Below are 14214 nucleotides of genomic sequence, written 5' to 3'. Positions count from 1 at the left end.
ATTGAAATAATACACGGTATAGTGTGGTCTTAGTATGATTTTTATTTTGATGTAGCGTATTCCGAGTGTAGTGGATAACTGCCGGCAATAAGGTTGGTAAGGAGGTGGAGATGGTTTTATGATGTTGTGGGAAAACTCAAATTTCTAAATGTTTGTCGAAAATGACCATTTGAACAGATGTTGAACCATGTTAGGTTATCAGATATTAAAATTATGTAAAACATAATTTTGAATAATCCTAAAATTTAATTTAAAGACATGCCAATGTTGAATGTGATAAAACTATCTGCCGCCATGCTCTGAGAAGCGGGCCATGGTTTTCACCTGACTGGCAAAGGGGTCCATGGAACAAAAAAGATTAACAACGCCTACCGTAGATATAATTTACTACAATCCTATAGATTGGTAGTTCTCTATTCATAAATGCCCTCTGGCATGGCTCCAAGGGAAGGGGCACTTATCCCAGGCTTCGTTAGACAGAAGATTAAGAAACAGCATGTCAACAAATTGTTGCAATGCGAGGAGTCCTGTAATAAATACGGCAGGTATACTGTTAGGAGCTTTACGAATGAACTTTACACTTAAAGTGGCATTTGGAGAGCACCTCCTAATGCAGACACTCCCAAACTTTGCATTAAGAAGAAAAATACACCAAGTGTAAGATACTGTCTGTAGTTCGTAGTAATGTTTTGACAATGCTCTTTCATAGTTTGTAACAATTTTTTCACAACAATGCACGGTGTTGGTAGTGGGGTCATGTGTGGAAGCCCTATATGATGATATGCTTGTTTGTTTCATAAGTTCACAACTTACACTATACACTTGTTGTTTAAGGATGTTCATTTATGAATGATAAACTTCAATTAAAAACTTTGTTTTTAAATTTCTGCAAATACTGGCAATGGGAAAAACAAGACTGACATACAACCAGTTACCTGAATCTCAAAGATATATCACAAAATATAAGCAGAATGGAACTGGAATGGGAAGCTAATCAGTAGTCTGCCCTCTGCCATAGCCTCAGGTCACTTATGGTACCCCCAGAATCACCTTCCAAATGGTCTTGCTCTCAACCCTTAATCAGTAACCTAGAGCGCAGGGAGCGTGTAACCTCAACCCGCCTGTTTGTCATCATGAAATTTTTCTGCATTCACATTTAAGTTCACATCACTAACCATCTTAAATATAAGGATGATGATGACAATCATCACAGCAGTCCCATCAGTCAGATACTATTGTTATCTATTATACAGATGAGGCTAAAAAGATTTCCAGATACCATACAACTGGGAAGTGATTCAAACCTGACAGATGGCTCTGGATCTGCCATCTTAACCATGTTTTTTCCAGTGGGTCAAGCAAGTCATTGCAAAGCCACAAATACAATTTATTAAGGATTATCAAATGTACATGTCTCTAACATGATGATGAATGCATATATGAGATAAATAATAGATTCAGTAAATATATTCAAGCCCCTATACAAGGCAGATATAGTCCTTGCCTTCATGGAACTTACTTCCCCCACCCCCACCCCCACCCCAGCCCTGCTGTTTTCGCTGTCTGTATCCATTCACTTTTGTGATCTTCTGTATCTATTTCTCTTTTTGTCTTCTCTTCTCTTTTTCTCCTCTAGGATTCACTGGGATTCGATCCTGGGGACCTCTGATGTGGAGAGAGTTTCCCTATCACTTGCACCACCTCAGTTCCTGGTTTCTGTTGCATCTCATCTTACTCTCCCCTTCGTCTCTCTTTTGTTGCATCATCACCTTGCTGCGTGACTCATTGCATGAGTACTGGCACTGGGTTGCCACACCGGCACACTTCTTCCTTTTTTTTTTTGTCAAGAGGCCCCAGGGATTGAACCGTGGTCTTGCCATATGGTAGGCAGAAGCCTAATCACTTGAGCCACATCCATTTCCCTGGAACTTACTTTCTTGATCCAGATCTTTGATCTATTGCCAAGATTTGTCAGGGTGACTTTTTAAAAAAAACTGTTAACAGTTTTTCACATTTAAAATGCACCATTTGATCATTTCTCAGCCCTTTGGCTAAGATCAAGTGTATTAGCTGTTCTTATCAGTTTAATATCTGATATGTCCTTTACTTGAGGACAAAATATTAAATGTATTTTTGGAGCAAGGAGATAGAATAGGGACTTGTTCCATACACTCCGTGCATTGACCTGGTACTGTAGTACCTCCAGGAATGGTGGACCAAAAAGAAAGAAAAAAAGGAATAATTTAATACATTTTTACATATGTATACACCACTGAAACCATTGCTATAACCATTGTGTCCTTTACCCTGAAAATTTCCTCTTGCCCTTTTGTAATCTCCTCTTTCCAACCTTTCCTTCCCATGCAAGCACTGACCTTCTTTCTGGCACTCTAGATTAGTTTGCACTTTCTAGAATTTTACATATATGAACTAATACAGTGCTCATTTCCTAGGGCTGCCATAACAAAATACCAGAAACCTGATGGCTTAAAAGAGCAGAAAGGTAGTCCCTCCCTGCTCTGGAGGCTATTTGTCTGAAATCAAGGTGTTGGCAGGATCATGCTCCTTCTGAAGTCTCTAGGGGAGGATTACTTCTTTATGTCTTCCTCACTTGGGGTGGTGGCCAGCAATCCTAGGCATTCTATGGCTTGTAGTTGCATAACTTCAGTTTCCACCTCCAATTTCACATAAACTTCTCCTCTGTACCTTACAAGACCTTACCAGCCCTTACAAGACTTAGTGTCCAATCTAGTTCAGTATGACCTCATCTTAACTCAATTCCCTCTGCAAACATCCCATTTCTGGAGAAACTCATATTCCCAGGGACCTGGGAATAGGGCGTCAACATATATTTTGAGATGACACAATTTAACCCATAAAAATTATGTGTCTTTTTAAATTGTTAATGATTGTTTTGAGATTCAATCATGTTTTCTGTACCAATCATTCATATTTTTTCATTGTCAAGTAGTATCCATTGTATGAATGTACCACAACATTTGGTTGCAACATTTGGGTTGCTTCCAGTTTTTTGGCTATTACCAAAAAAGCTGCTATGAACGCTGTGTACAGGTCTTTGTGTGCACATATGCTTTTGTTTCTCTTGAGTAAACAGCTAGGGATAGAATGGCTGGGTCATGTGGTAGGAATATAGCTAATTTATAAAAAGAAAGTTCCGGACTGTTTCCAAAGTGGTTGCCCTGTCTTACATTCCCACCAGCATTGTATGAGTATTCCAGCTGCTCCGCATCCTTGTCGATAGTTGGTATGTTCTGTCTTTTTAATTTTGCCACTGAAATAAGTGCGTAATGGTATCTCATGGAGGTTTTAATTTGTATCTCCCTGATGACTAATGATGTTGAGCATCTTTTCATGTGCATATTTGGCAAAGTCAGGTGGACTTTTAAAATGCTTTCGAACATCAGCATTCCGGGTTGGTGACATGATTGTTACCAAAGGAGGTACACAATTAAGGCAGTGGATAGGAAGAGATCATTGGTGGAACATTTCACAAAATTTGGTCTTGAGGGACACTTTAGATTTGGTAAGTGAGAACTTCTGAAGTATTTGGTGGGAAGCAAAGACAAGGGCTATTGTCATGAGTAAGGGAAATTTTCTAAGAGGTAGAGAACAGAGGAGAACATTCAAGCCAAAGGTGATTGGTAGAACCCACTGCACAGGCAGGTCCAAGGTGTCATGGGGCAGCCTCCAAGAGCTACTTTAATAGAAAAGTGGCTCAATTCACCCCCAATGAGATAGCTATTATTTTTAAAAAGGGAAATGACAATTTCTGTTGAGGATGCAGAGAAATTGGAAACCTCATACATTGTTGATGGGAGTGTAAAATGGTGCAGCCATTGTGGAAAACAATTTGGCAGTTGGTCAAAACATCAAACTCAGAATTACCATATAACCTGGCAATTCCATTCATATGTATACACCCTAAGAAATTGAAAGCAGGGACTCAGATACTTGTACGCCAATGTTCATAGCAGCATTATTCACAATAGCCACAAGGTGAAAACAACCCAAGTGTCCATCAACAGATCAGTGGATAAGCAAAAGGTAGTATATACCTAGAATGAAATATTATTCAGCCATAAAAAGTTATGAAGTTCTGATAGTTCATGATACCTGGATGAATCTTGAAGATATTATATTGAGTAAAACAAGTCAGACACAAAACAAATATTGCATGGTTTCACTTAACCTGAAATACCTTGAATGTGCAAATTCATACAGACAGAAAGTAGATTAGATGTGGGTGACAGGGGAAATAGGGGAGTTATTCTTTCATGGGTATAGAACTTCTGTTTAGGTTGATAAAGTTTTTGTTAATAAATAGTGGTGATGGTAGCACAACATTATGAATGCAGTTAATACCACTGCAGTGTACACTTAAAATGGATAGAATGGGAAATTTTGTGTTTTATATGTATGTTACCACAATACATTTTTTTAAAGGGTAACTGGCCTGTGATTTTTGCCCCTTTTTCTGCTCCTCCTCTATTCTGCTGCTTGGAGCCACACCCCAGAGGAAACTGGCATCCTACTTCCAGATTTGGTACAAGAATGAAATGAACTATCTTGTTTAAACTCCTATTATGTGGAATATTCATGTTCTTAATTGTCCATACTAGGATGATACAGTAATATAATGCCCCATCTTTTCTAAAGCTGATCTTAACTAGTCCATGTTTATCTTATCGTTCTTTAAAAATTACTTTTTAAAAAAATGCCAGCTGTTGTTACTCTAAGCAGTTTTTGCATCACTGGTCATACTGAACTTTCACATTTTTTAATGCTGTTTCCAGAAATACCCCTCTCTCTCTTCTCTATGTTCCTGCCTTTTTATCTCTTTTAAAAGCTATAAACTTATTTATATCCTGCCCCATTTTGAAATGAATGGGAGGTGACTATTTAGAGATCTTAGACAATTTCATACTCAAGGAAACCAAATTATGCCTTGCCTGAGTCATGGCTAGGTGTGAGCTGAGCCATCTCAAATATATGGATATTAATGGTATTCTTGCAGCTTTTTAAAGAAGTGTGGTTGGCTGCTTCCTAGCCATGAGTTCACACTCTCACAATCAGAGATTTAATTTTTAAAAATTAAAATTTATAACAATTTTTGGATTTATAGAAAATTTACAAGGTAGTACAGAAAGTTCCCATATACCCTGCTTCCAGTTGCCTCTATTATTGACACCTTTTGTCGTGTGGTATCATTGTCACAATTAATGTACCAATATTGCTCATATTTTATTCACATTTCCTAAGTTTTCACCTAACATCCTTTTTCTTTCCCAGGCTCCCACAGAGGACCACATTGCATTTACTCATCATGTCTCCTTAGTCCCCTCCTGGTTGTGACAATTTCTCACTTTCCTTGTGTTTTTCTTTAATTTATTGAAGTACATCACTCATACATAAATAATAAGTATGTAGTAATATACTTATGTGAATTTACAAAACAAACGTATGTAACATCATACAGGACTGTTGTATCTCACCTTACCACCAATACCTTTCATTGCTGTTAAACATTTTTAACTTACAATTAAAGAGCATTGTCAAAATATTACTACTAACCAAAGCATTTTCCCCCAACCCACCCTATTATTATTATCTTTAATCCTTTATATCTGAACATACATAAACAATAAGTGTATAGTAAGAGTTGTGAACTTACCAAACATGCATGACATCAGACAGGGGTCCCGTATAGCAACCCTCCACCAACACCTTGCATTGTCATGAGATGTTAGTTACAAATTGTGAAAGAATATTGTCAAAATCTTACTACTAATTATAGTCTTTATCTTACATTTGTTGTATTCTTCCCTCAACCCACCCTATTATTATTTTTTAAATATATTTTTTATGACAGAAGTTGTAAACTTATAAAACAATCATGCACAGGTGCAGAATTCCCAAACAAGACCCCTCTATCAACACACCACAATGTAGTGGAACATTTATTACAGATAAGATAACACCATTTGATTGTTATCACGTCCATAATGTACATTTGGCACACATTTTCCATACTGCCCATTATTAACACAGTACATCTTTGGCACAGATGCAAGAATATTATATTATTACTGCTAACCACAGTCCATAGCTCACTCCAGTTGTATTTTTTCCATGCTTCTTCACATTCACATCACGCTACAATTGTGATGTAAATTTGCTCTAGCTGACAAAGGACATTCTTGCATTGGTACCATCAACCACAATTCTCATCCACCTCTTGGTTTACTGTGCCATTCAGTTCCTAGGTTATTCTTAGCATTCTGTCACTTGGCATTTACATCCCTAGACAACCATTTTCAGCCACATCCCCACTTATAAACTAGCTATTACTATGTGTTACCATCCACTCTATACATTTTCACTTTTACAGTAAACCTAATTAAAACTTCTACATCAGTAGTCTATCTCAGTCCTCCTCTTATCTCCTTTAAAAATCAGTCAGCTACCACCAGGCTTTGAAAATATTTTCCTACAATTTCTTCTAGAAGCTTTATGATTCTTACTTTTATTTTTAAGTTTTTGATCCATTTTGAGTTAATTTTTAGATAAGATGTGAGATAGGGGTCCTCTTTCCTTCCTTTGGCTATGGATATCTAGTTCTGTCAGCACCATTTGTTGAATGGACTGTTCTGCCTGAACTGTGTGGGTTTGACAGGCTAGTCAAAAATCATTTGACCATACATGTGAGAGTCTATTTCTGAACCATCAGTTTGCTTCCATTGGTCTGTGTGTCTGTCTCTATGCCAGTACCATGCTGTTTTTACCACTATAGCTAGGTAATATGATTTAAAAGTCTGGTGAGAGTTTGCTTTTCCTTTTTAAGATGTTTCTGGCTATACGGGATCCCTTACCCTTCCAAATAAATGTGATAATCATGTTTTCAATTTTTTAAAAAAATGCTGGTGGACATTTTTTCAGGATTACATTGAATCTGTATATCAATTTGAGTTGAATTGACATCTTAATGATATTTAGTCTTCTAATCCATGAGTATGGAATGTTCTTCCACTTATTTAGGCCTTTTTAAAATTATTTTACCACTGAGTTGCCGTTTTTTGAAAACAAATGCTTTACATCATTTGTTAAGTTTATTCCGGACTATTTGAGTTTTATCTGTCATATTTTCACCACTCTTTTGATACATTTAGTTACTTTTATTGATATAATCTTCATTTCTAGACTCTTTCCCAGGCCTCTCTCTCCTGTCTTTTCTTTTCAGGCTCTAGCACACCCTTTAGTATTTCCTGAAAATCTGGTCTCTTGCTTAGAAATTCTGTTTCTATTTATCTGTGACTATTCTAAACTTACACTCATCTTTGAAAGACTGCCTTGCCAGATATAAGATTCTTGGCTGGAAGTTTTTTTCTTGTAGCATCTTAAATATATCATACCACTGTCTTCTTACCTCCATGGTTTCTGGTGAGAAATCAGCACTTAATCTTATTGGGTATCCCTTGTATGTTATGCATTGCTTTTCTCTTGCTGTTCTCAGAATTCTCTCTGTCTCTGGCATTTGACATTCTAATTGATATGTGTCTCAGAGTTGGTCTATTTGGATTTTTTTGGATGGGAGTATGTTGTGCTTCTTGGACATGGATGTCTATGTCCTTCAATAGGGTTGGAAAATTTTCTACCATTATTTCTTCAAATATTCCTTTGGTCCCTTTTCCCTTCTCTTCTCCTCCTGGGACACCCATGACATGTACGTCTGCATGTCTTTTGCTGTCATTTAGGTTCCTGAGATCTTGTTCAATTTTTTCCATTCTTTTCTTCATCTATTCTCTTGTATGCTCACTTTCAGAGGCCATTTCTTCAAGCTTACCAGTCCTTTCTTCTGCTTCCTCAAATCTGCTATTGTATGTTTCCAATGTTTTTTAATTTCATTTATTGCACCTTTCATTCCCACAAGACCTATTTTTCTATGTATGCTTTCAAATTCTTCTTTGTGCTCATCCAATATCTTCTTAATATCCTTAATCTCTTCAGCCATCTCATTGAATTTATTAAGGAGATTTGTTTGAACATCTGTGATTAGTTGTCTCAACTCTGCTATGTCATCTGGAGGCTTATCTTGTTCCTTTAACTGGGCGATATCTTCCTGGTTCTTGGTGTGGATTGTAATTTTTTGTTGGTGTCTTGGTATCTAGCTTACTAGAGTATTTATTCTGGGAAATACTAGAGTATTTTTCTCTTTAGTTTAGGACTTCCTGCCCTTTCTCCCTTGCTGGTTATGCAGTAGGATTATAAGAATATAGTTGGTGCTATAAGCTGTGGAGGCTTAAGCTGCCCTCATTACCCCAGGGACTGATGAAGCTTCTCCCAATTTTCTCCTTTGCCAGGGGTAGGGACAGAGTCACAGCTGTGTGGAATAATCCAAGTGGTGCAGGCCTAGACTGTAGTTTCCCAGAGAGACTGATGAAGCTTCATGCCCCTTTCTCCCCTGCCTGAGGCAGAGATGGAGCTCAAGTGTGGGCAGTAATCTATGCAGTGCGGGTCCACGATGACAACAGTTGCTGTAGTAGACTTCTAATTATTCAGTCTGTGCCAGCCAAATGTACCTGCAGTTAGCTGGATAGGCTCGTAGGGCCCGCCAGCCTCCTCCTTGTCAGAGTTGGGGCTGAAGCCTCAGCTAGGGCTGCAGGCCCATCTTGGTGAAAGAAACCACTTCCAACTGTCACTGATTTTCATTCAGCCTGGCTTCCCCGCAGGCTGACCTGGACAGTTTCATACTTTAGCTGTTCTTAGGGTTATACTTTAGTCAGCTGAATTTACTAATTAGTAGCTGAAATCAGTGTCCAACCACTTCCTCCTCCCCTGTTTTTGGGAAATAGAGCTTCCAATTCCAGCCACAGAATAGCTCCTGGGACAGTTTGCACTGCCAAAGTAGGATTATCACTGGCCTCCATGGTGTGGCCTGTAATTTCCCAGAGAGTCTGGTGCAGGTCCCCCCAGCTTCCTCCCTGCCAGAGGTAGAGCTGAGGCCTAGGCTAAAGCTGCAATCTGACCTGGATTGAAAGAACTCGGTCCCCACCAGCACTTGGATTTTCAGTCCACCCTGCTTCCCCTCCTGCCAGGTGTGGAGTTAAGATGGCAGCTTCTGGCCTCTTTCTGAGTTGGACAGGCTCAAACATTAGCTGTTCTTAGGATTCTACTTTAGCCCGTTGAATTTGCTCATCAATAGCTGAAGTTGGTGCCCAAGTGTCTCTTCCTCCCCCATTTTTGGGAAGTGGAGCTTTCAGTTCCTGCCTCGGAAAGCTCCCAAGGCAGCTTGTGCCTCCAGTGGAGGATGGGCACCGGCCTCCATGGCATGAAGTGTTCTACTTACAAATCTTCTCTGCAGATGGGCAGTCTCCTCCTTCCATTCCTTCAAGGATGTGGCAGGATGTGCTTCTGGTCTCCTGGAGGCCCCAAACAAGTGCTCCAGCTAGTGCCAGATAGCTCTGGGTGTTTACTGACTGCCCTGCAGCAGGAGCTCCTTACTCTGCAGCCATCTTGCTGGTTCTTAACCCTCCTTGTTTTTAATAACCTTGAGCATTTGAGGAGTACTGGTCAGGTGTGCCGTACACTGTCACTTGATCGAGATTTGCCTGATGTTTTTCTCATGATTAGATTGTTTTTTTTTAAAATAGGAAGACCACCGAAATAAAGTCTCATTCTCATAACATCATTTCAAGGTCACAGACTATCAGCATGATTTATCACTGTTGTTGTTCATATTTGTCACCTGGATGAGGTAGTGTCAGGTTTCTCTACTGTAAAGTTATTCTTTCTTCCCCCTTTACATTCTGTACTCTTCAGAAGGAAGTCACTATGCACAGCCCACACTTAAGGAAGGAGGAGTTATGCTCCACTTCTTGAGGGTGAAGCATCTACATAAATTACTTGGAATTTTTTTGCTTGGGCGATTTCTCCTCCATTTATACATTATCTCATCATTTATATCAGTAAGATTCATGGATATTTAATTTAAACATTGGGTAATAATCCAATACTACTTTATTTACTTTGTGGCTCATTTTGTTCTAGCTTTGGCCAACAGGAGCTCATTCTTTTGGCTCCCATGTCTCTTGGACATAGTCCCATCATCATGATTTTTTTTTAAGATTTATTTTTTATTAATTTCTCTCCCCTCCCCCCCAGTTGTCTGCTCTCTTTGTTTTTTGTCTTTACTTATTTTTTTAATATTACATTCAAAAAATATGAGGTCCCATATTCCCCTCACCCCCCCCCCCACTTCTACCCCCATAACAACAACCTCCTTCATCATCATGAGACATTCATTGCATTTGGTGAATACATCTCTGAGCACCACTGCACCTCAAGGTCAATGGTCCACATCATAGTCCACACTCTACCACGTTCCACCCAGTGGGCCATGGGAGGACATACAATGTCTGGTAACTGTCCCTGCAGCACCACCCAGGACAACTCCAAGTCCCGAAAATGCCCCCACATCTCATCTCTTCCTCCCACTCCTTACCCCCAGCAGCCACCATGGCCACTTTCTCCACACCAATGCCACATTTTCTTCGATTACTAATCACAATAGTCATGTCTGCTCTCTGTGTCCATTTGCTGTGTATTCTTCTGTAACCACTTCTATCCTTATCAGTGGCACCGGGAATCTGCATTTCTTTTTGTTGCATCATCTTGCTGTTGTGTCAGCTCACCATGTGTGTGAGTCATTCTTGGGTAGGCTGCACTTTCTTTCACACTGGGCGGCTCTCCTTACAGGGCATACTCCTTGCACATGGAGCTCCCCTATGCAGGGGACACCCCTGCGTGGCATGGCACTCCTTACACACATCAGCCATGCACATGGGCCAGCTCCACACTGGTCAAGGAGGCCCGGGGTTTGAACCACGGACCTCCCATGTGGTAGGCAGACACCCTATCCACTGGGCCAAGTCCGCTTCCCTGGAGTGCTTTTTTAAAGTATTTCCTTACTATCTGGTACTACGAGATGCCCCAGCCTCATTCTGTATATTTATTGTCCCAGTTCTACAATCAGCCATTTCTCTAGGAAGCTCTGGTTCCTTTTACTGGAAAATGGTATTAAGAGTCAAGATCTGGACACTAGTCATGCTCATTGCTGCTGGGGAGTCACTGCCTCTGAGCTCCCTCAGGCGACAAAGCAGGGAAATATATGCTTGTATACTGACCCATGTATATACAATGTCTGTAATTCTTTCTATAGCTAACCATTTGTATTTAGTTTAAGATATGCATGAATTCATGCTAATGGTTCCCACTTCAATCCATTTCCACATACATTGTTTTAGCCTTTTCCCCTTGCTTATCTGTAAATTTTCATCCCAAGAGCCATCAATTTAATTAATTGTTTAATTCCAGTATACAAGTATAGCAGTATCAGAATTGTTAACCTATATCCCCTTAGGAAACAAATCAAAACTAGAATATAGTGCTTATGTATAGTTTCTTTTGCCTTAGTCTTATAGACTCCACCCATTTCCAAAGTTACCTAAGTCAGCGCCCTATTCCCCTACCCTCTGCAATGAAGTTGTTTCATACATTTATAATAGTTATTTTGTCACATTTAACATATATGCACTCCATTCTGAGATCACATGACCTTCTAAGGTTTGTTTTTAATTTGCTTATTTTAAGGTTCCCTCTTTGTGTTAAAGTTTTATGTTTTTTAACAAATATATAGTGTCATTTAGTCACAGTTACAGTATCATACAGAGCACTTTCAACATCCTAAAAAATATACCCTGTGCTTCACCTTTTCAACTGTCCCTCCCTACCTCACATCCCCTAGAAAATGTGTTTTTCCCCCCTTACTAATGTTTTGACTTTTCTCAAATGACAAACACAAAGTTTGCAGCAGTTACAGATTGGCTTCTTTCACTTAGCAATATGCATTTAAGATTCACTAATGTCTGTTTGTGGCTTGATAGCTTGCTTCTTTTTATCCCTGAGTTGTATTCTACTATATGAATGTTTCACAATTTATCCATTCACTGACTAAAGACATTTTTTTTTCTTTTTTTTTTCTTTTCTTTCATTTATTTTTTCGTGTGTTTTTGAAGATATCGTGATTGCTTCCAAATTTTCACAATTATGAATGAAGCTGCTGTAAACATTTGCATGCAGTTTTTGTGTGGGTATGAGTTTTCACACCAGTTAGGTAAATACCTGGGAGCATGATTGCTGGATTATATCATAAGACAATATTTAGCTTTGTATGAAACTGCCAAACTGTGTTCCAATTGGCTGTACTATTTCACATTCCCACCTGCAATGAACAAGAGTTCTGACACTTCACATCACTGTCAGCAATTGGCATTATCAGTTTTTCGGATTTTAGACAGTCTAATATGTTTAATGGTATCTCATTGTTGTGTTAATTTGCAGTCCCCTGATAACTCCTGATGTTGAAAATCTTTTCATATGCTTATTTACCATTCATATATCTTCTTTGGTGAGGTGTCCATTCAGATCTTTGCCCATGTTTTATTTGGATTGTTTGATTTCTTTTTTTTTCTTCCTTACTTTTTTAAAAATTAAAGTTAATAGATCACAGGAATGTTACATTAAAAAACATAAAAAAAACAAAAAAAAACATAACAGGTTCCCATATAACCCACTCCCCACCCCCCACCTGTTTGATTTCTTACTGTTGATTTTTAAGAGTTCTTTATATATTGTGAATTCAAGTCTTATATCATATTTGTATTTTTCAAATATTTTCTTCCAGTCTCTGGCTTCTCTTTTCATTCTCTCATCATTTCCTTTTCCAGAGCAAAAGTTTTTAATTTTAGTCAATTCCAACTTATCTTTTTTTTCCTTCAAGGATTATGCTTTTTTTATATCTAAAAATTAGTCACCCACCCAAAGGTCCCCTAGATTACAGATTATTTCCCCCTTTTGCTTTCTTCCAGAAATTTATTGTTTGGTGATTTACATTAAGGCCTATGATCAATTTTGAGTTAATTTTTTTTGTGAAAAGTCTAAGATCTGTGTCTAGGTTCACTTTTTTTGCACAAGGATATCCAACTGCTCCAACACCATTTGTTGAAAAGACTTTCTCCATTTAATTTCCTTTGATGTTTTGTCAAAAATTAGTTTACTGTATTTGTGTGGATCAATTTCTGGACCCTCCATTGGGTCTCATTAATCCGGTTTTCTATTCTTTCACCAATATACCACACTAACTTGATTAGCGTTGCTGAATTTAGTAGTCCTGAAATTAGGTAGTTTGAGTCTTCCAACCTTGTTCTGCTTCTTCAGTATTGTGTTAGCTATTCTAGGTCTTTTGCCTTTCCATAAAAACTTTAGAATCAGATTGTTGATACCTACAAAGAATGCTTCCTGGGATTTTGATCGTAATGAAATCAGGTTGGCAAGAATTGCTGACATCTTTACAATATTGAGTCTTCCATGCCATGAGCACAGATGTGATCTCGCCATTTATTTAGATCTTATTTGATTTCTTTTATCTGAGTTTTGTAATTTTTCACTTATAGATTCTGTACATTTATTGGGAGATTTACGACTAAGTGTTTCATTTTTTGGTGCTAATGTAAATAATGTTTTTAATTTCAAATGCCACTTGTTCATTGCTTTATGTATATCGGAAAACAATTGACTTTAACCTTGCATCCTGTGCCATTGCTGTACTTGTTTATTCATTCCTAGAGTTTTTCAATCTATTTTTTGGAATTATCTATTTAGACTATCACATCATCTGCTAACAAAGGAAGTTTTATTTCTTCCTTCCCAATCTTTATATGTTTTCCTTTCCACCCTTCTCTTATTCCATTAGCTAGAACTTCCAGCATGGAGTAGAACAGGAGTGGAGAGAGCACATCTTTACATTGTTCCTAATCTTAGGAGGAAAGTATCTATTTTCCTGCCATTAAGTAAAATGGTAGCAGCAGGTTTTTTGTAGACGTTCTGTATCAAGTTGAGGAAGTTGCCCTCTATTCCTAGTTTGCTGAGCCTTTTTAACATGAATGGGGTGTGGGATTTAATCAAATGCTTTTTCTGCACCAGTTGATAAGACTGGAAGATTTTTCTTCTTTCTTCCAATTGGTTGTACTTTAATCTGTTCATGTGGTGGATTATATTGATTACTTTTCAAATGTTGAACTAGCTTTGCATATCTCTACTAAATCCCACCTGGTAGTTGTGTATAATTCTTTTCATATT

At 38.3% G+C, this 14214-nt stretch overlaps 1 non-coding gene across 1 annotated transcript; it reads left to right on the top strand.

The window, feature by feature from the left end:
- Positions 1–2031: 2031 nt before the first annotated feature.
- LOC111766632 (U2 spliceosomal RNA) lies at positions 2032–2222 on the top strand. The gene has a single exon (XR_002798619.2). It is a non-coding gene; the product is annotated as a U2 spliceosomal RNA (small nuclear RNA).
- Positions 2223–14214: the final 11992 nt, after the last annotated feature.

The sequence above is a fragment of the Dasypus novemcinctus genome, chromosome 4 (assembly GCF_030445035.2).
Source record: "Dasypus novemcinctus isolate mDasNov1 chromosome 4, mDasNov1.1.hap2, whole genome shotgun sequence".
Taxonomy (NCBI): Eukaryota; Metazoa; Chordata; class Mammalia; order Cingulata; family Dasypodidae; genus Dasypus; species Dasypus novemcinctus.
The sequence above is the reverse complement of the archived record's forward strand: the minus strand, read 5'-3'. Positions and strand labels throughout refer to the sequence as shown.